We start from the raw sequence: 22,332 nt of genomic DNA on the forward strand, positions 1-22,332 counted from the left end.
CAGCAGAAGAGGGAGGCCTCTTAGGCAATAAGGTGAACCCTGTTATCGTTTCATCCCGCTCCACAGAAGTGGAACTACACAATCTTTAGTTCATAAAAAAGAACGAGTCATGCTTATCCACCAAAAAAAAGTTTGTCGCTAAAATTCCTGTCAATTCTTCTAGGCACGTAATTATTGGCTGAACTAGTCCCTTCAAAGCGTAATAATATCTTGGTCAAAAGTAGTGCCACGGTCCGTCACATGATCGTGCTACACCAATTGGGTAGCTGCATATACCGGTATCAACAAACAGATTTGGAAAAAATGGCGACCGCCATGGTTTCATCGAGTAGCGGGGACGAGGAAAACGCACCAGAAAGTCTAAAAAAGTCAAAATTATCAACACACAAACATTGTTACATGCATATTACGTCTGTGAAGCACGAAAAGGTTGATTATTTTACCAATACAAGATGGAATACGTACAGGACAAGCTTACAACGGTGGCATTGATTTTGAAGTTACAAATACAATATTATCATATTACAATAATAATAATAATAATAATATAATATATATATATATATATATATATTATATATATCTATAATAATAATATATATATATCTATAATAATAATCTATATATATCTATAATAATAATCTATATATATCTATAATAATAATCTATATATATATCATAATAATCTATATATATCTATAATAATAATCTATAATAATAATAATAATAATGCAATTCATCAAATTATTATACTACTTTTGACCAAGATATTATTACGCTTTGAAGGGACTAGTTCAGCCAATAATTACGTGCCTAGAAGAATTGACAGGAATTTTAGCGACGAACTTTTCTTTGGTGGATAAGCATGACTCGTTATTTTTTATGAACTAAAGATTATGTAGTTCCACTTCTGTGGAGCGGGATTTCTTTTCTAAAGGACTTTTCGAGGTTCACCTTGTGGCCTATCTGGTGTGGGGACTGCTGTGTTTCTGCCTCTCCTCTCATCCTAGGATGGATATTGAAACCTTTGATGTGTTGTTATTGAAAGGGAAACTTCTGCAGCAATGGAGAGTCAGGACTCAGAGAGACACGAGGAGAGTTGGAGCTTTGATGTCAAACACTGATGTTTATTACAAGTATCGGCCGGAGAATTCATATCACAAGTCACAGTAGCCAGAGGTTCTGACTGCACCGGTGGGTTGCCACATCAATTCTCCCCAGTCTCTCTCTCGATAGACCTTTTAACTAGTTTACAGAGAGTTAATCCACATATTGGGGGATGGTGCGTAAACACCTGGGAACACTGGAGATATCCCCAACTGGAGATACTGAATCACTTGCCTGACTCTTAGGCTCTGTAAACGAGAGTTGACCGGTCATAAAACTGAGAATAAGTGCAGCAGCACATTCTTTAAAGGAGATAACAGGATCAGGGTTGGTTATTAACGTCAACAGGCAATAAGGTTACATATCTTAGGAGTAAGAAATAATTATTCCCTAACAGTTATAATAAATCCTATGGATTTGATGATTTTAAAGGTGTCTTTCGTGTTCTATTTGGGTCAGTGGTGGCATGTTGTTAGCCCCATAGGGCCATTTAAAGGTGGGGCATAATAAATGGGGGCTCATCCGGGATTGAATGTCCATGAGGTGAGGTCAATTTGTAAGCATTTGTCTGTATCTAGGGGCCGTTTGCTTTGTGGAGAGATTTTGTTTGAGTTAATGTGTGGTTGTTGCTGTTTGTTTAGTTGGGCATTTAATTGTTTCACCAGCCTGCAATTTCAGTGTTGAGCATCCTGACTAGTTAGTCACCGGGCAGGTTTGAAGATCTTGCCACTTTTTTGTTTTGCCTTTCTTATTTTTGGTGGTAATCCTGAGGGGTACGCTTCAATGTTTTGCTTTAAGCTATATCTATGGTCTTCGGTGATGCACTGAGTTCAGCGTTTAAAGTTGCCTCGAGCTCGGCAAGCCACTGAAGACTAGCTAGGTTAGTTAGTAATCTCCATCAACAGCTCAGGGTTAGGGTGCCTCACTATTGCTTGTTTTCCCAGTTTTTGCACGGCAACTTTTGACTCTACATTTTGTTTGGCCACTCTGTGGAGCTATAATAAATGCAAGTTCAGTAACTTGAGGTATGTGACTTTTTAGGTAGTGGTATCTGCAGTCCACATTAGTTGGGTCGATTTCGGGTTGCTGCTTAGGTGTAAGTAGGCAACATTTGTGTGTAGTTTACTACAGTTGACCATGTGTGTTGTGGTTGTTGCAGTCCACTTGTTGGTGGTCACTTGTGTGTTGCGGCTGTCATGTATTTAATTGTAGCAAATTAGTAGCTTGGTGTGCTCATACCGGTTCGTCAAGTGAGCTTGTTTAGTAGTTTAGTGTGCTCATACCGGTTCGTCAAGTGAGCTTGTGTTGCTGGTTTCCTGCATCCATCACAGTAACTTGTGCATGTGGTTGGAAGATCACATGCAGTGGCGGCCGGCCCATAGCTTAAATATATATATTTAAAAACATTTTTATTTTTTAAGGTAAATATTACATATCAGTAAAATGTATAATCTACAATAAAATCTTGTTTAAAATTGTTTTACGATGTCTAAAGTTACTGATAAGTCACATGTTTCCTGCCTGGCCGCAGGGTGTATCATACGCTCTCTCGTCTGGGCGGTAAGAAAGGAGCCTTCAGCCAGAGCAGCAGCAGCCAACACATTGCTGACTGTTGCAATCTGTAAACTATGCCGCCGAAACATAATTTCAGCCAATCAGCGTCGTCAGATCTGATGGCCACAGGACGGCAATTTCAGCGCCCGATGCAGTCTGTGAGTTGTTTGGAATCGTATCCAGGTGACGCTACAGTCAGTAGTTGATGAGGATGGCTGCGTCTGCAGGTGGAGACTCTGGGTGCTATTGGATCGCCGGAGCTGTAGATTAACATTTACATGCTTATTGTAGTTGTAAGTGCAATGCCTGTAGCACCATGGAGCATATGTGTGGGCTGGACATGTATTTTACAGGAAAGGAGTGTTTGTTATGTTTGATTGTCATATTCAATCTCATTAGCTACAGGCATTTTTTTAAGCTTGTAAAGGGAAGATGACAGCTCGCCTCTCACTCACCACTCTGCTGTTCCTCAGCGCCGCTCCCCCTCCCTCTGCTGAAATTATTAATGTAAGGCATATAGTAATCACACGGCAGGGTCCGTTACAGTTTGTTTTTATCTGATTTCAAATAAACAAAGTCTTGGCTTTCGGAATATTAAACTTGTTTAGGCAAAGGCCTTTTTCTCAAAATGATGACTCTGTAACAGTCATTATATAATGTGACATATTTTGCTTAATATTTGGAGTACAGAAACATCCTGATATCATTAGAAAGCTAGGAATCTCCTCTTTCCAACAGTGTATACAACTCAAAATGTGTCTTCGGGTCAATGCGACTGATTTCGATGGAGCAGGTCACTTTGCATTAGGTAAAATAAAGCAGACATAACAGGAAGAATATGTACATTTGAACCCAATCAAATAGGACATTGTCACACCATTTAAAAATATCCATGTCAATTACAACCAATAAAAAAGCTTAGATTTGTTTATTTGTTACATTGTTTACTTTATTTGTTACGTTATTCTGTGTGTGTCAGCCGTTAACCTAGATAGAAAGAATATATACACTTGCAAACATGTCAGAAGAACCAGCACTGAAGAAAACAAAATACTGTCAAACTAAACTGAAATTCAACAACTTGAATGTCACATCCCTGACATCCGCAACTCCGGAGCCTGGTCCTTCAACCATAGAACCAGCGCAGCCAGATGAACCCCAAAGCAGCAGCTCTGCGGCCGCCGCCGGCATCGTTGAACCGAAACAGGCTGGTTCCGACTGCATGGAGGTTTGTTGTCAGGACATTGTGACGGGCAAATAAAACCTTATTTGGGCAAAGAGAAAGGTACTTCAATGCAGAATGGTACAAAAACAGAGAGTGGTTAATTATTTGCAAAACCACTAAACGAGCCTTCTGTGAAATATGCAGATTTGCTGCTGTCAAACGGCTTGTAACTTTCTCCAAATGTGGAGATGACAGCTTTGTAAATATCGAGTTAATAACTGGAATTTTTCACAGAGCTTACTTCAATCAAACACCAGTCAACATTCAGCTTGTCCAACAAGATCGTAGCAGGAAAAAATAATGGAATGAGGAACTGCGCTGTCATATGTGTGGGCTGGACCTGTATAGTTTAATTTACAGGAAAGGAGTGAGCAGAGGGTCGAGTTGTCCGTTCTTGTTCTGTTTTATCTGACTATCTTCTTCCTGAACACCCTCTCAGACTTTAATTTGCTCGCGCTACTAAAGAGACACGTTACAATTTAAACCAAACAACGGTGTAGCTGTATTGAAGTCCGAGTGGAAACAGTAACATTTGGTGCGTTATGTTAGAATGAAACAAATCAGATTTAGTCAGAAATTGGGAGAAATGCGGGATAAATATGACCCCGGGAGGAAAATGGGAGTCTCCCGCAAAAATCGGGAGGGTTGGCAAGTAGGCCTATGTCACATACACCCGCACTTTTTGCCCCCCCCCCCCCCCCACTTCTGAAATGAATCCGGCGCCGCTGCAGTTCACTTGTGTTGGATCATAGAGTTGCTATTAGTGAATGGCAGCAATTGTGTAGTTGGTCTACTTGTGGTGATCCTTTAGGTCTGTGGCTGTTGCACTCCACATTGTGTTGGACATGTCTGTTATGGTTTGTGTGTTGGTAAACGCAGTAACTTGGTTTGGCTTTTTAGTTTGTTTGTCACCTCATGGTGATAACTATTTTGTTTAATTGATTTGGCTACTTGTGTGGTTGCTGCTCAATCTGTGTGGCAGCATCTTAGTTGGCCCTGTTTTAGAGTTTGAAAATATCTTGTTGTTCCACATTTAACCCAGGTTGACACCTTTTGTCAGCAGTCCTGTTGTCTGATCTAATGCATTTATATATTGATATATTAAGTGTGGTGTGCTTAAGTGTATTAGCTGCCTTGCACAGCCTTGATAAAAGTCACTGAAATTCCACATTCATTTCAATGATTAGAATAGAAAACTAACACCATAGTTTTCTATTTATTCATTGTTTTAAGGGTGGAGGGGTTACGGCTGTATGTATTCCCTGTTTCTTTTTCCATTTGGTTCCTCTACCCCAGGTGTGCTGCATTGCTGTAACGAGGTTCAGACGAGGTAGACCTGGGGAAGGAAGTGCTTAAAAGCTTCAGTGCAGCAGCAGAAGAGGGAGGCCTCTGGTGTGGGGACTGCTGTGTTTTTGCCTCTCATCCTAGGATGGATAATTACCTTTGATGTGTCGTTATTGAAAGGGAAACTTCTGCAGCAATGGAGAGTCAGGACTCAGAGAGACACGAGGAGAGTTGGAGCTTTGATGTCAAACACTGATGTTTATTACAAGTATCGGCCGGAGAATTCATATCACAAGTCACAGCAGCCAGAGGTTCTGACTGCACCGGTGGGTTGCCACATCAATTCTCCCCAGCCTCTCTCTCTCTCTCTATAGACCTTTTAACTAGTTTACAGAGAGTTAATCCACATATTGGGGGATGGTGCGTAAACACCTGGGAACACTGGAGATATCCCCAACATGCTATTTTCAAAAGCTAAAAAGACACCAGAGCCTGTTTTGGATATTGTTACTATGCAAGGACAAGTACTTGAAGTGGTTACCAGTTATAAATACCTAGGTATCTGGCTTGATGATTGTCTTACTTTTAAACTTCATGTCAATAACCTGCTTAAAAAGCTGAGGGTTAGACTAGGTTTCTTTTTCAGAAACAAGTCCTGTTTCTCTTTTGAAGCCAGGAAAAGGCTATTCACTGTGACCTTTTTACCTGTGCTGGACTATGGTGTTTTGTTGTATATGAATGCACCTGCCTATTGCCTGAACAAGTTAGATGCCGCCTATCACAGCGCACTGAGATTTGTCACAAATTGTAAAGCACTTACTCATCACTGTACCCTGTATGCCAAGGCAGGTCTGCCATCACTTACTGTAAAGAGGCTCAGTCATTGGTACACGTTTATTTATAAAGCTTTGTTGGGTAAACTCCCATATTATATCTGCTCTCTGATAACACAGAGAGTTTCAAGCAGCTATTGTCTGAGATCGCATGATGTAGTATTGTTAGATGTGCCAAGAGCAAGGACTGTCTTAGGTAAGACAGCTTTTATGTGCGCAGCTCCATTTGCTTGGAACAGTCTTCAGCAAGAATTGAAACTGAGCAATCTCATTCCTCTGCATGTTTTTAAAGCTAGGCTAAATGAAATGCTCGTTGATACTATGGCCACTTGTAAATATCTATAACTATGTAAATGTATCCTGTAAATATAATGTATAATGTCCTTTATTGTTTTATGTTTCATGTGGAACATATATGATGCAGGTCTCCCTTGAAAAAGAGATTTATGATCTCAATGGGACCAATCTGGTTAAATAAAGGTTTGAAAATGAAATGAAATGAAATCTGGAGATACTGAATCACTTGCCTGACTCTTAGGCTCTGTGACCGAGAGTTTACATAAAACTGAGAATAAGTGCAGTAGCACATTCTTTAAAGGAAATAACAGAATCAGGGTTGGTTATTAACATCAACAGGCAATAAGGTTACATATCTTAGGAGTAAGAAATAATTATTCCCTAACAGTTATAATAAATCCTATGGATTTGATGATTTTAAAGGTGTCTTTCGTGTTCTATTTGGGTCAGTGGTGGCATTTTGTTAGCCCCATAGGGCCATTTTAAAGGTGGGGCATAATAAATGGGGGCTCATCCGGGATTGAATGTCCATGAGGTGAGGTCAATTTGTAAACATTTGAGTTGTATCTAGGGGCCGTTTGCTTTGTGGAGAGATTTTGTTTGAGATAATGTGTGGTTGTTGCTGTTTGTTTAGTTGGGCATTTAATTGTTTCACCAGCTTGCAATTTCAGTGTTGAGCATCCTGACTAGTTAGTCACCGGGCAGGTTTGAAGATCTTGCCACTTTTTTGTTTTGCCTTTCTTATTTTTGGTGGTAATCCTGAGGGGTACGCTTCAGTTTATTGCTTTAGGCTATATCTATGGTCTTCGGTGATGCACTGAGTTCAGCGTTTAAAGTTGCCTCGAGCTCGGCAAGACACTGAAGACTAGCTAGGTTACTTAGCCATCTCCATCAACAGCTCAGGGTTGAGGTGCCTCACTATTGCTTGTTTTCCCAGTTTTTGCACAGCAACTTTTGACTCTACTTTTTGTTTGGCCGCTCAGTGGAGCTATAATCAAGGGTGCACATAATTTGTTTGCCCTGGTTCTCAAAGGAGCACCTGGAGATGTTGCTTGGTGCTCATCCTTAAAATGAAATAAACCGTAACTTTTGAGGGGGTCTTGACTTTATTTGCCAGACACACGGCACTGAACACACATGCAGAGTTGAACACTGAACACACATGCAGAGGTGAACACAGAACACACATGCAGAGGTGAACACAGAACACACATGCAGAGGTGAACACAAGACAATATTAACACGACCAGTAATCCTACAAGCTGTCATCACTACCCTCCTGACTGATCTCCTGACTGATCTCCTGACTGTCTTCCTCTCTGTCAGACATAGTAGCTGATGATGTAGGCCTACTTCTTTCTCTCTGGTTGAGTCTGTGATTAGCTGCTTGCATCCACAAGTCAACAACTGGTTTTGGGTCGAAAGTCTCTGTTGTCATCTTAGACAAGTGGATGTAATCAAATAAGTATGTGAACATAACCAATAACCTACCATAGCCAATAACAAATTAATGTAACTTATTTTATTTGTGTTGTTCAAATATCTTATTTTATCTTAACATTTATTTATTTATGCATTTTTTTTAATCTCTCCAGTTTTAAAGGATATTTTTGGTTACTGTCCTATAGTATACATTGGAATGATTTCAAACCTGTTTATCCCAATAATTATAAAGGAGTGCCTTGGAAATATGTGTTTACATAAATTGTGACCAAACTGTTTGAACTTAGACTAAAGTAAACTATCTAAACACTCAGTCCTTACCTCACTGAGCTGTAGTATCAGCCTCTCAGTCTGACTGGAGAGGACTCTCCCTCCACATTATTGTAGAAACATCTTCTTCTTATATCCGTTAGAGCAGCTAGCACCAGATTATAATAACAACACCGGGCGGTGCGCCCACCCTCTCTCCCTCGTTCACTCGCATTTTGGCTGTGAGCTGCGGGCGCCAGATAAGCCAACATCCCCCATTTTCATCACTTACAGCGCCCATCATACAGGGCAAATGAAACGTGTAACCGGGGTGAAAAGGGTGTTACATTTACTTAATTATGAATATTGTTACAACAAGGCCGAAAATTAGGATGAGCCCCAACGGTCAAAGAGCCCAGAGCTGCCAGCGCAGCGCCTCCACAGATCTGGCGCTCAAGGCGAACATCTATAACGCCAGTGCTACGGGCCGACCCTGAGTTCATATGCAACTCGCAAATATATTTTTCTCTCTCTCCTCTCTCCTCTCTTTTCTCTTCTCCCTCTTCTCTCTCTCCCTCTCTCTCTCTCAATTTTGGTACGCAAATGCGCCTTTTTTCAAATGACCCGGTGCTCTTTTTTTGGCGGAGGTGCGCATGCGCACCTGCGCACCAGTTATGTGCAGCCCTGGCTATAATAAATGCACGTTCAGTAACTTGAGGTATGTGACTTTTTAGGTAGTGGTATCTGCAGTCCACATTAGTTGGGTCAATTTCGGGTTGCTGCTTAGGTGTAAGTAGGCAACATTTGTGTGTAGTTTACTACGGTTGACCATGTGTGTTGTGGTTGTTGCAGTCCACTTGTTGGTGGTCACTTGTGTGTTGTTGCTGTCATGTATTTAATTGTAGCAAATTAGTAGTTTGGTGTGCTCATACCGGTTCGTCAAGTGAGCTTGTTTAGTAGTTTGGCTTGCTCATACCGGTTCGTCAAATGAGCTTGTGTTGTTGGTTTCCTGCATCCATCACAGTAACTTGTGCATGTGGTTGGAAGATCACATGGTGTCCATTTTTGTGTTGTGGTAGTGACAGTTCACTTGTGTTGGATCTGTTGCTATTAGTGAATGGCAGCAACTTTGTAGTTGGTCTACTTGTGTGTGTGTGTGTGTGTGTGTGTGTGTGTGTGTGTGTGTGTGTGTGTGTGTGTGTGTGTGTGTGTGTGTGTGTGTGTGTGTTGGTAAACGCAGTTTGGTTTGGCTTTTTAGTTTGTTTGACACCTCATGGTGGTAGCTATTTTGTTTCATTGATTTGACTACTTGTGTGGTTGCTGCTCTTTCTGTGTGGCAACGTCTTAGTTGGCCCTGTTTTAGAGTTTTAAAATATCTTGTTGTTCCACATTTGACTCAGGTTGACACCTTTTGTCAGCAGTCCTTAACCTGTTGTCTGATCTAATGCATTTATATATTGATATATTATGTTTGGTGTGCTTAAGTGTATTAGCTGCCTAGCATACAGCCTTGATAAAAGTCACTGAAATTTCACATTCATTTCAATGAATAGAATAGTATGGTGTTAGTTTTCTATGTATTCATTGTTTTAAGGGAGGTCTTACGGCTGTATGTATTCCCTGTTTCTTTTTCCCTTTGGTTCCTCTACCCAGGTGTGCTACATTACTGCAACGAGGTTCAGACGAGGTGCACCTGGGGAAGGAAGTGCTTAAAAGCTCCAGTGCAGCAGCAGAAGAGGGAGGCCTCTGGTTTGGGGACTGCTGTGGTTCTGCCTCTCATCCTAGGATGGATAATTAAACCTTTGATGTGTTGTTATAATAAATCCTATGGATCTGATGATTTTAAAGGTGTCTTTCGTGTTCTATTTAGGTCAGTGGTGGAATTTTGTTAGCCCCATAGGGCCATTTTAAAGGTGGGGCGTAACAAATAAGTATATTTATTCCAGTAACACAAGGGAAAAAAACATTGTTTCAGGTTCATATGTTGCCGCATTACAAAAGATTGAAAAGCCTTGACGGCTGAATATCTAATATTTACATTTATTTTTGATTGTCAAGTAACAGCTGCCCACCGTCAAAAGCTAAAAAAGGAAAGTTGAATAGTTAGATTAAGAACAAATATTCGTAATTTCCTGTTTATGATTGAGTATAGTTATTGACGTCAGACTCATTGCTCGACTACAGCAAATATTTTACATTTCTATTGTAGGAAATGCCGTAGCTATTTATCTTGTTGAATGTAGAGGAAACTTCTATATAACACTGTGTGACCAGAAATAGCCGAGCTAATCTTCTTTCCTTTCCATAAACAATCTGACATACACAACTGGCTTCCGTTTCGTGGAACAAAGACATTTTCATTGTCATCACAACGGCCCCACAACTGTCAATTCAGACATACACACACACACACACACACACACACACACACACACACACACACACACACACACACACACACACACACACACACACACACACACACACACACACACACACACACACACACACACCGTCAAACAGAGAGATAACAACTGTTATTTTGGGGGGGTTTTCTGTTCGGACAGTGAGTGGGGACAGCTGAGCGGGAAAAGGGAACACATCTCGACTTCCCATCATTCATCAGCCGACTTCTGAGTGTAACCATGGTATAGACGCTTTTTGAGGTGAGGTATGAAGACTTCGGAAGTTCAAAGGTCAAGTAAGGAGACTAACCCTGCACAAAAACCCACCACCATCTCCAGTCACACAGATAAACATAATAATAATCAGGGGTGCACATAACTTTTTTGCCCTGGTTCTCAAAGGAGCACCTGGAGATGTTGCTTGGTGCTCATCCTTAAAATGAAATAAATAAACCGGTCTTTATTTGTCAGACACACAGCACAGAACACACAGAGGTGAACACAGAACACACATGCAGAGGCGAACACAAGACAACATTAGCACGACCAGTAATCCTACAAGCTGTCATCACTACCCTCCTGACTGTTCTCCTCACTGTCTTCCTCTCTGTCAGACATGGTAGCTGATGATGTAGGCCTACTTCTTTCTCTCTGGTTGAGTCTGTGATTAGCTGCTTGCATCCACAAGTCAACAGCTGGTTTTGGGTCGAAAGTCCAGTTTTAAAAGGATATGTTTGGTTACTGTCCTATAAAATACATTGGAATGATTTCAAACCTGTTTATCCCAATAATTATAAAGGAGTGCCTTGAAAATATGTGTTTACATAAATTGTGACCAAATCGTTTGAACTTAGACTAAAGTGAACTATCTAAACACTCAGAGTCCTTTACCTCACTGAGCTATAGTTATCAGTCTGACTGGAGAGGACTCTCCCTCCACATTATTGTAGAAACATCTTCTTCTTATATCCGCAGCAAGCACCAGATTCTAATAACAACAGCGCCGGTACCGGTGCACCCTCCCTCTCTCCCTCGCTCCCTCGCTCCCTCGCTCCCTCGCTCCCTCGCACTTTGGCTGTGAGCTGCGGGCGCCAGATAAGCCAACATCCACCATTTTCATCACTTACAGCGCCCATCGTACAGGGCAAATGAAACGTGTAACCGGGGTGAAAAGGATGTTACATTTACTTAATTATGAATGTTGTTACATCAAGGCCGAAAATTAGGATGAGCACCAACGGTCAAAAAAAAAAAGTTTCCCTCCCAGAACTACCAGCGCAGCGCCTCCACAGATCTGGCGCCCTAGGCGAAAATCAACGCCAGTGCGACGGGCCGGCCCTGAGTTCATATGCAACTCGCAAATATCTTTCTCTCTCTCTCTCTTCTCTCTCTTCTCTTTTCTCTTCTCCCTTCTCTCTCACTCTCTCTCAATGTTAGTACGCAAATGCGCCTTTTTTCAAATGACCAGGTGCTCTTTTTTTGGCCCGAGGTGCGCACCTGCGCACCAGTTATGTGCAGCCCAGATAATAATAATAATAAAGCTTTATTTATTTAGCACTTTTCATACAACACATGCAGCTCAAAGTGCTTTACAAAATGACACATCACAAGTTAAAAATAAACAACAAGAAATTCCCCTCAGATTATTTGTTAAGAACTTTACGATACATGCAGCAAAATATAACATTTTAACGTTAATAGACAATGAGGTAAAAGGTGTGATAATGAACATTTAAAAAAAAGTATTTCTGTCTGACAGATACGACACAAGACAAATGAGTCGATGCAACAATATAAAATATAAAACCCCATAAAACAAAGTGAACATATAGGTACAACAGAAATGAAATAAAAAGATAATAGAAATGCCATAATTCTAATAAAGGTTAAACGATTACAATATTAAAAAAACAAAACATCACATCGTCCTCCTTATTAAACAACGTCATGAACCATGGCAGTACTCTGAGGTTGAGTTGGGAGACTAGTTTATTTTTTGGAGCGAATGGGGGGGGATTTGTTTGACTAGGAGCAGGGTGGTGTATGGGGTCACTGGTTGGAGTTGCATGCCGGTGAGATGGAGACTGGGGGATGGAAGCTTGAAGATAGAGTTGGTTACTGGGATTCCTAGGGCTGTAGACAGACCAAATTAACTTCAAGAAGTATCTGAAATTCCTCTTGAACTGCATGTGTGAACACAAATATTTTTAAAACATACTGCACATAACAGCTGAATTTAAAGTGTTTTATGTTATGTCCAATTTATGTTTATATTATATGTTGGTATTTAAACAAAGAGATAACAAACTAGAAAGGCACTTGGAAAGCACAGACCTTCAATGTGAAAAGAAATCAGAATGTGTGTGCATCCAGCCTGTGATTCTAGTACTTAAAAATGCGTGTGGGTGTGTTACTTTGCATTATCGTTGGGTTTGGACTGTGCAACCAACATTCCTGTTTCTGAGATAAAAAGGGAACTTTAAAAGTGTTTCTAAAAAGCAGGTGAAACTTCTTGCAGTTAATTAAACGTTGATGCTGAGAACAAATGTCAAAGCACAGGTTAAAAAAGTTAAAATAGTCTCCAAGGGGATGATATGACATGACCGTAGCAGCTGAGAATGTCCTAAGTGAGGAAGGGGAAAAGGAGGATGGATGGGAGAGGGAAGGATCTGATGCAGGGGAACCATGGAGGAGGATCAAAACCACATGGAAATAGTTGTTAAAAGATATGAACCTGTGACATTTTGTCATCCTGTTTCTGTGTTTAGCCAATGGACATGTGTCAGTAATGAACTCATGAAGCTTAGTTTAAGGTTTGGTTTGATTGAAGCACAAAAGCATGATTTAGGACAGAAAAACTCTTGGCTTGGATTAAAGAAAGGATTTTGTCATGGTTTAAAAACATTGACTGTTTATATGAAAACTGTCTCCCATGTTAAAGTTCCCTCTCCTCATATTAAATGTGTGATTCCACAATAATGTTACACAACTTCCTCTTTTACTCCAGAAGAATGAATCATAATTGCCACAGTCCCTTAAATAAATGTGTCATTTAAAAGTAAACAAATTTCACTTTTCTTTAAAAACACATGGTTTCGTCCTGCTAAACGTTGACACACACCCACAACTACTGAAACAAAAATATATCAATACAAAATTACAGCAAGACAGCCCTGTTGGAAAGGCTGAAGAGTTTTCCACATGTTAAAGATACGCTGAAGGAACCGGGCAGAAGTTGCTGTATGAGCACTTCATGGCAGTGAAGTGAGCATGTTCATTATTTCATAAGCATGTTTTACCATCTGTAAATCCTTTCTTTTAAATGCAGCTTGTAACGGCACCATGTTGAGATCACACCCATCTTTTTTTCCATAAACTATTTACTTCCTCTTTCCTCTTTAGTAACGTGACATCTCTATCTACACACTTTCACCCTCACACACACACACACACACACACACACACACACACACACACACACACACACACACACACACACACACACACACACACACACACCACACACACACACACACACACACACACAACACACACACACACACACACACACACACACACACACACACACACACACACACACACACACACATACTTCCTCTGTTAATCCTTGTAGAAAAAGTTTGAGTTATGCTAAGGCTGGAGTGTGTGTGTGTGGCATTGTTCCCAGTGTGATGATTGCTTGTGCGGCCAAGGCTTAACTTTTGTGCTGAGTAACTCTGTGACCAAAATCTGACCTGAAGCTATTGGCAATGTTTGTGTGTGTGTATGTGTATGTGTATGTGTGAGTGTGTGTGTGTGTGTGTGTGTGTGTGTGTGTGTGTGTTTGTATGTGTGTGTGGACCACTTGCTGAATGGACAGAATGTGCCTGACTTCATGATCTAGTCTAGAGTGTGTGTGTGTGTGTGTGTATTTGTGTGGATGATGTCATGGGGCTATTCGCTCCAGTAAACTGCATGCACTTGCACCAAACTAAATTTGTGTTTAATTAATGCAATAAAAGCTCAATTATAAATACATGCATATATAATATTGCTGAATGACTCTAACACAATGCCTGTTTGTGAGTTGGTTTATTAGAATATTTGCTGAATGGATTGCTTTACAATTTCTGTTGAGGATGAGTCCTGCTGAACTTGGTGATCTAGCACCACCATGAGGTTCACATTTGTGGTTAAGACTGAAATGTCGTACAGTAATTCAAGTTCCCCTTAGCATGCGTAGTGATAACGAGTCTATAATTCTCAATAATGTTTCATCTTTAATTCGATCTCGATTTGTCCAATATTTAGTTTTATGACCTTGAGCGCTTATGGTATCAGTTTGCAGCCAAAGTGTGAAGTGGCTGGGATGAGGATCACTTAATCTGAGGCCATGGTTCTCAGCAGGAAACCAATGGACTGTCTGATCCAAGTTGGGAATGATTCCTTACCCCAAGTGAAGGAGTTCAAGTACATGTGGGTCTTTTTCTTGAATGAGGGGACAATCTAAAGTGAAATTGGTCAGAGAATTGGAGCAAAAGGATGATATTGTAGTGAATTCACCACACTGTAGTGACGAAGAGAGCTGAGCCAGAAGGCAAAACTCTCAATTTACAGACCCATCTTCATTCCTACTCTCACCTGTAGTCATGGCCGAACAATATTACAGATACAATGGGTTGTAATGGGTTTTTACCTGAGGTTGGCTGGCATCTCCCTTAGGGATAAGGAAGTTCAGTCATCCGGGTGGGACTCGGATTAAAGCCACTGATCCTTCACGTAGAAAGGAGCCAGTTGATATACTATATAGGATTATATTACCACACTTTGCGACACGACTCAGGATAATCGGTTAGACGGACGGACGGACGGACGGACGGACGGACGGACGGACGGAAAGAAAGAAAGAAAGACAGACAGACGGATGGATGGATGGATCGAAGTCAAAGTCAACTTTATTGTCAATCTTTCAGTTTGTGTGTACAGACAGAGATCGAAATACCGTTTCCCACAATCCCGAAAACAAAATACAAATATATATAAAAATATGGATGGATGGATGGACTGACGAATGGATGGACTGACGGATTGATGGATGGACTTCAGTTGTACTTTTTATTTACTGATAAGCCGCCAATGAAGGCATTTTCTTTCTCTTTTTATTTTACAAAACACAAGCACGATATAATGTGTAAATCAGTGAGGTATAGATTAGATTTTGTTACAATTGGACAGAGCCAAACTCACTGTCACCCTCTATTTGCATAATCTGGAATCAGATTAACCATAAAGGCATGAAGGCAGTATCAATCTTCTCATATAAAAGAATATTCAGTACATACCTTATGTGTACTGTTTGAATATAAGGCCACAATAGGAGTTACCATTGGGCACACCTAGTGTAAAAATGCATGATGTCATTTGGATATAAGTGTCCAAAGGTTGATCTAAAGTTTATTTCTTCCTTTCAATGTATTTAGGAGAGCCTTGTACACAGGATGTTGTTGTTATCCATTCACAGAGCTAATTTAACCTTTTAAGCACTTCCATTAAAGGGTGTGGAAAGGCATGGGAGAAACAGCAACTAGGAAAGAGGAAGGAAATGATAGCCATTTCACAAACTAAAGTCTCCCGCTGCACTTTTGTTTTGCTTTGCTTAGACTTTCATGTAGCCTCGAGGGACAAATTACAAATCTAATGATATCCCTGTCGTTGCTCTCTTTCTCTCTGTTTCAGCCCTTTCTTTGTGTCTTTGTATGTGTCTGTCAATATCTCTCTTTTAATGTATCTCACAACATGTTCCCCTACCTGTCACTCAAGGTAAGGCAAGGCAAATATATTTGAACAGCACATTACAACCCCATGCAATTCTAAGAGCATTACAACATTTAAAACATTAAGATATAGTGAAGCTTAAACATTAAATAATTTGAATACATTTACAAAACAGTCATTGCAAAGCCAAGAGAATACAAATAAAACAAGCTGAAATAGAATCAGTGTGTAAAATGCAAGTACTGTATAACAGTTACAGTCCAGTGTATGATAGGAACAGTTATTAGATGTCTTACTTCTGAAGTTATTATGTCTTATATCAGGTGTAAAGACATATTCTGGTAATATTTACATTAATTATGTGACCGTCTATGTTTCATGTTTACTGTAGATATTTAATTGCTCTTTTTATTGCACTTTTAGTGTACAGTTTTACTATTATGCTGCTGTGTTTATTGTATTTTGTAACTCTGGCACAACAATTTCCTTCGGGATGAATAAAGTCTTACCTACCTATATTCTGACTAGATATTAGACAAATATATTTGGCAAGATTTCGAGTTTTTGTAGCATATCTTTTTATTGCATTAATTAGTGTACTGTGATTCACAGTGACGTGCGGTGAGGTTCATGGCTGGTGAGGCACTGACTCTTTCAGAGTCAGATTTACAAATATTATATTCTGACCTTAATCGAAATGTTCGGTTATTTTCAAGAGCTTTTTTAGTCTGACGCTTCGATTCATTTTAAACAGACTGTTCAACAAAAGGATACCCAAAATCTAAATATTGGATTGTTCTTTCTTTGTAAGATCCCATGTTCATTACAATTGTGGTCTTACCTTGACTTGAAGATGAAGTCCATGCTTTCCTTCTGGACAACAATCTCCATTACATTTTTGTAAAAGTCCTCCTTATCTCCCTCTAGTTTCAAAAGTCTAGCTTGTTGTTTGCATCTGCGTAGAATAACAGTAGCAACAAGAACCTGTGGGCTCACTTGCGCCCCCTTCAGTGCGGCAGAGGTTATGGCTGCCTCTCCTGGTGCTTTTTTCATTGCCGTTGTATGATGAGACCAGCGGGCCTAAATATAACATATACGTGAAATAAGTTATTTAGAGACTATGGATGGCGAGGATAAATGTAATAAAGGGATCTACAAACATTACATTGGTGACATACAGTGAGATGGAGCAGGCATGCGCTTAGGGCCCGCTTTCCAGTCAGTTTCTGTGGGGTGACGCATTCTGAGGTGAGGCAGAGCTCATCTGTGCCTCACCTCACCCCACAGTAACTGGCTTGAGCGCGCTCACAAAATAAGTGACTGGAGCGCTACATTAGTGCCCGCGCTCCAGCCAGTTACTGTGGGCTTACGTGAGGCAGAACTCGTCCCTGCCTCACTCCTCATCACTCCCATGTAGTTGTAGCGGAGCTCGGCCAATTTGCTGATATTGACTATAAAAAGTGATTGGAATCATACAGAAATCACACTTACAACACAGATCAGTGGAGACATTTTATTATTATTACTATTTTGTTTTTCTTTAGTTGTTTTTCCGTTACATTGGAGTATGACAGGTGAGGCTCTGCCTCCCCTGCCTCCCCTGACTGCACGTCGCTGGTGATTCATGCAAAACGTACTGTATAGTCTCTCAGTGTCATTATCCTCATACTGTATATGTACAAGAGAATGTGAAATATGTGTTGATTTACTGTTTACATATTTACAAAAAATATTTTGCACACCTGCTGAAATGATCCAAAAAACAATAAAGCACTTACAATATATGTCAAGGATGTCTGTTATTCTCTTTATTATCAAGAGTCATGTTATACTACACTGAACAAAAATATAAATGCAACACTTTTGTTTTTGCTCCCATTTTTCATGAGATGAACTCAAAGATCTAAAACATTTTCTATATACACAAAATAACCATTTCTCTCAAATATTGTTCACAAATCTGAAAGAATCTGTGATAGTGAGCACTTCTCCTTTGCCGAGATAATCCATCCCACCTCACAGGTGTGACATATCAAGATGCTGATTAGACAGCATGATTATTGCACAGGTGTGCCTTAGGCTGGCCACAATAAAAGGCCACTCTAAAATGTGCAGTTTTATCACACAGCACAATGCCACAGATGTTGCAAGTTTTGAGGGAGCGTGCAATTGGCATGCTGACAGCAGGAATGTCCACCAGAGCTGTTGCCCGTGAATTGAATGTTCATTTCTCTACCATAAGCCGTCTCCAAAGGCGTTTCAGAGAATTTGACAGTACATCCAACCGGCCTCACAACCGCAGACCACGTGTAACCACACCAGCCCAGGACCTCCACATCCAGCATGTTCACCTCCAAGATCGTCTGAGACCAGCCACTCGGACAGCTGCTGCAACAATCGGTTTGCATAACCAAAGAATTTCTGCACAAACTGTCAGAAACCGTCTCAGGGAAGCTCATCTGCATGCTCGTCGTCCTCAGCGGGGTCTCGACCTGACTCCGGTTCGTCATCGTAACCGACTTGAGTGGGCAAATGCTCGTTGGAGAGGTGTTCTCTTCACGGATGAATCCCGGTTTTCACTGTTCAGGGCCGATGGCAGACAGCGTGTGTGGCGTCGTGTGGGTGAGCGGTTTTCTGATGTCAATGTTGTGAATCGAGTGGCCCATGGTGGTGGTGGGGTTATGGTATGGGCAGGCGTATGTTATGGACGACGAACACAGGTGCATTTTATTGATGGCATTGTGAATTCACAGAGATACCGTGACGAGATCCTGAGGCCCATTGTTGTGCCATTCATCCACAACCATCACCTCATGTTGCAGCATGATAATGCACGGCCCCATCTTGCAAGGATCTGTACACAATTCTTGGAGGATGAAAACATCCCAGTTCTTGCATGGCCAGCATACTCACCGAACATGTCACCCATGTTTAGGATGCTCTGGATCGGCGTATACGACAGCGTGTTCCAGTTCCTGCCAATATCCAGCAACTTCGCAAAGCCATTGAAGAGGAGTGGACCAACATTCCACAGGCCACAATCAACAACCTGATCAACTCTATGCGAAGGAGATGTGTTGCACTGCGTGAGGCAAATGGTGGTCACACCAGATACTGACTGGTTTTCGGACCCCCCCAGACCCCCCCAATAAAGCAAAACTGCACGTTTCAGAGTGGCCTTTTATTGTGGCCAGCCTAAGGCACACCTGTGCAATAATCATGCTGTCTAATCAGCATCTTGATATGCCACACCTGTGAGGTGGGATGGATTATCTCGGCAAAGGAGAAGTGCTCACTATCACAGATTTTTTCAGATTTGTGAACAATATTTGAGAGAAATGGTTATTTTGTGTTTATAGAAAATGTTTTAGATCTTTGAGTTCATCTCATGAAAAATGGGAGCAAAAACAAAAGTGTTGCATTTATATTTTTGTTCAGTGTATGTTACTATGTTATGTTACATGTTACATCAATATACTTTTTTTTGTCATGGTTCATTCAGTTTGTTTATGGGGCCGTTCATTGGTCCAATCTTAGTGCTCTATTAATAGTTGTAGAAGGTACTTGTTTGTTGTAACTTGGTGTCTATATTAAGATTGTTAAACTCTTCCCTGTTGTTTTAGGACAAGTAAAGCACTCTCAGTGATGATGCAAACGCTAGGTGTTGTTTTTGGATTATCTCATCGTGAAGGACTTCTTGTATTTGACAAGCAAAGACAACAATCTGCTGACAGTCAAATCTGTGTCCAAGTCTTAACATTGAGTGTCAATCATGATGAAGTCCAAGCTATGCATGTCCCCCAAATAACTCATGCAGAAATAATGAAGCAACAATAAGGTCACCAAAATGTTGAAAATGAACCTCAGCTCTTGTAATATTTCTAGAGTAAATACAAATAAAAGAAAAGAGACACCTTCATTTGCCCATTGAACCAACACACATACACACAATGATTCAATGTATTATAAAAGCCTAGCAATCTAGGGCCGAGTGACCTATATATAAAAGTGTCTTATGTATCCAATCAAAGCACTTCCATAGTATTTACATCCTATACATCTTTATGCTCTTGCATCGCAGGATTTTAGTTTTGGTAGCCTAAGTTTTGTAGATAATAATTACCTGTGTTACTCAGTGAGGTCAAATGTGAAGCAAAACCTAAGTCACTACATTTCTTTTTAACGTTTTTAAATACTTGGATCAGGAGGGAAAGAGAGGGAACTTTTTTTGCTGAAACTTTCTGAGTCTCTTAACACACAGGAGAGACAACCCCAGCTAGCGGGGAACGTTCTCACAACTTTGGCTAACGTTGTCTACAGGTTCTAATAAGGTTTTAAAGAAACGTTTTAATCTGATGTTCAAAGAACGTTTTTAGGATGTTTATTTTTTCAAATAATGTTCCTATAAGGTTTAAGGTTAACTAAGACATAACGTTTTAACTGCAACATTCAGAGGATGTTTTGAGGATGTTATTGAGGCCTGAGATGACAGAAAGTTTATTTATAAAACGTTCCTTTAATGTGATATGTTAACAAAGGTGGAACGTTTTGCCTGCAACATTCTAAGGATGTGTTTTGGACGTTGTCGGGGTAACACATTAAAGATGTTCTTTATAAAACGTTCCCTCAATGTTACATGATAACGAATGAAGAACATTCTCCAAGCAACATTCTGAAAATGTTTTCAGGATGTTTTTTTTATAAAACGTTCCTGTTATGGCGAATAATAACACGGTCATGCTCAACGTCAGATTTATTTCTAGAGCGCTTTGAAAAACAAACTTGTTGCATTTGTTTTAAAGGATGTTTTAAAAAAAATCTGATGTCACCACATTTTCGTTTTGAAAAAAACAAACAAGCACGTAATTCATGATAAGCTGTAAGCAGATATCGCATGTTTGCGGTGGCGTGTGTGAGTTCCCAGCTAGAAATGTTTGTTACCATTCGTTGTTCTAGGAATGTTTTCGGCGGGATGTTTTATTTTGGTTACCAGAATGTTCTTCTGAAAGGTAGGATAACGTTCTTTAAAAACATTCTTAAAATGTTTGGTGATAACTTTCTTAAGATGTATGATCGCATTGAGACAATGAATAGGACGTATCAAAATGAATTTGCATGCCAATATTCACTCACATGCACTTATAATCACACTAAGGTATGTAGGCCCACAGTATTCATAATATCATTTGTGTAAAATATCCAAAAATAATCACACTTTTTTTTACTATAAAGGTTGTGTCTCGTATGTAGGTTCTAACTGTTGGATAAGCTATCTGGCCGTGTGTGGTTTGTGAGGGCTGCGTATAAACAGTGTCCGCTGTTTATGCATATTGGATACAAATCGCTATTGCACCCTTCAGATTTGAGACCGACAGACATACAGAGGAACGGACCGACTGTCACTGCCCGTCCCTGAAACCCCTGTTAGTGTTTGTATGTGTTTGTTTCTACTGTGTGTCCCCCCCCCCCTCCTGCTGGTCACACTATGAAAACCTGCACTCATTCCCTGTGTGTCTCTCTCTCTCTGCCTGCTGGTCTGCTCTACACGGCTGGGAGCAATCTCCAATCAACCACACCTGCAACCTGCTCATCAGCCACACTATGAAAGCCTGCAGCCTGCACTCATTACCTGCCGGATTGTTGCCGTGAACAGTTTGTTGCGTGCCGCTCTAGCTTTTTACCAGCATATTCTTTGACAACTTTGCCTGCTTTTACCTCACACTCATCGTTATGTCTCTCCCAGGAGGAATCCAAGGCCTTCCACACTCCCAAGACCAGCCAGGCCTCTCTACCCACCCTGGAACAACTGTTTCCCACTGCCTGCCATAACCAACCTCCACTCCCAGCTCACCTTTTCTAATAAACAAATGTTACTTTCACCAGCTGATTCCAATCCTTTTACATGTGGTAATAGTCAAATTCCAATAGTTAAGTAAACTATCAAAATCATCCTAATGACCACAGTGGTCAGTCCGCTTACCCAGGGATTTTGAGATGAACAATTCCAGGAAATATTATGTCTTTATGTTCTAATAATGTAAAACTATTTTAGTAAATTGTTACCACAGAACATTTGCATAATGTTTTAAACATAAAACATGTTATCCTTCTCTAAAATAATAACATTCTGGCAACATAAACAAATCTAACTTGCAGCTGA

Source organism: Gymnodraco acuticeps, unplaced genomic scaffold (genome assembly GCF_902827175.1).
Source record: "Gymnodraco acuticeps unplaced genomic scaffold, fGymAcu1.1, whole genome shotgun sequence".
Taxonomy (NCBI): Eukaryota; Metazoa; Chordata; class Actinopteri; order Perciformes; family Bathydraconidae; genus Gymnodraco; species Gymnodraco acuticeps.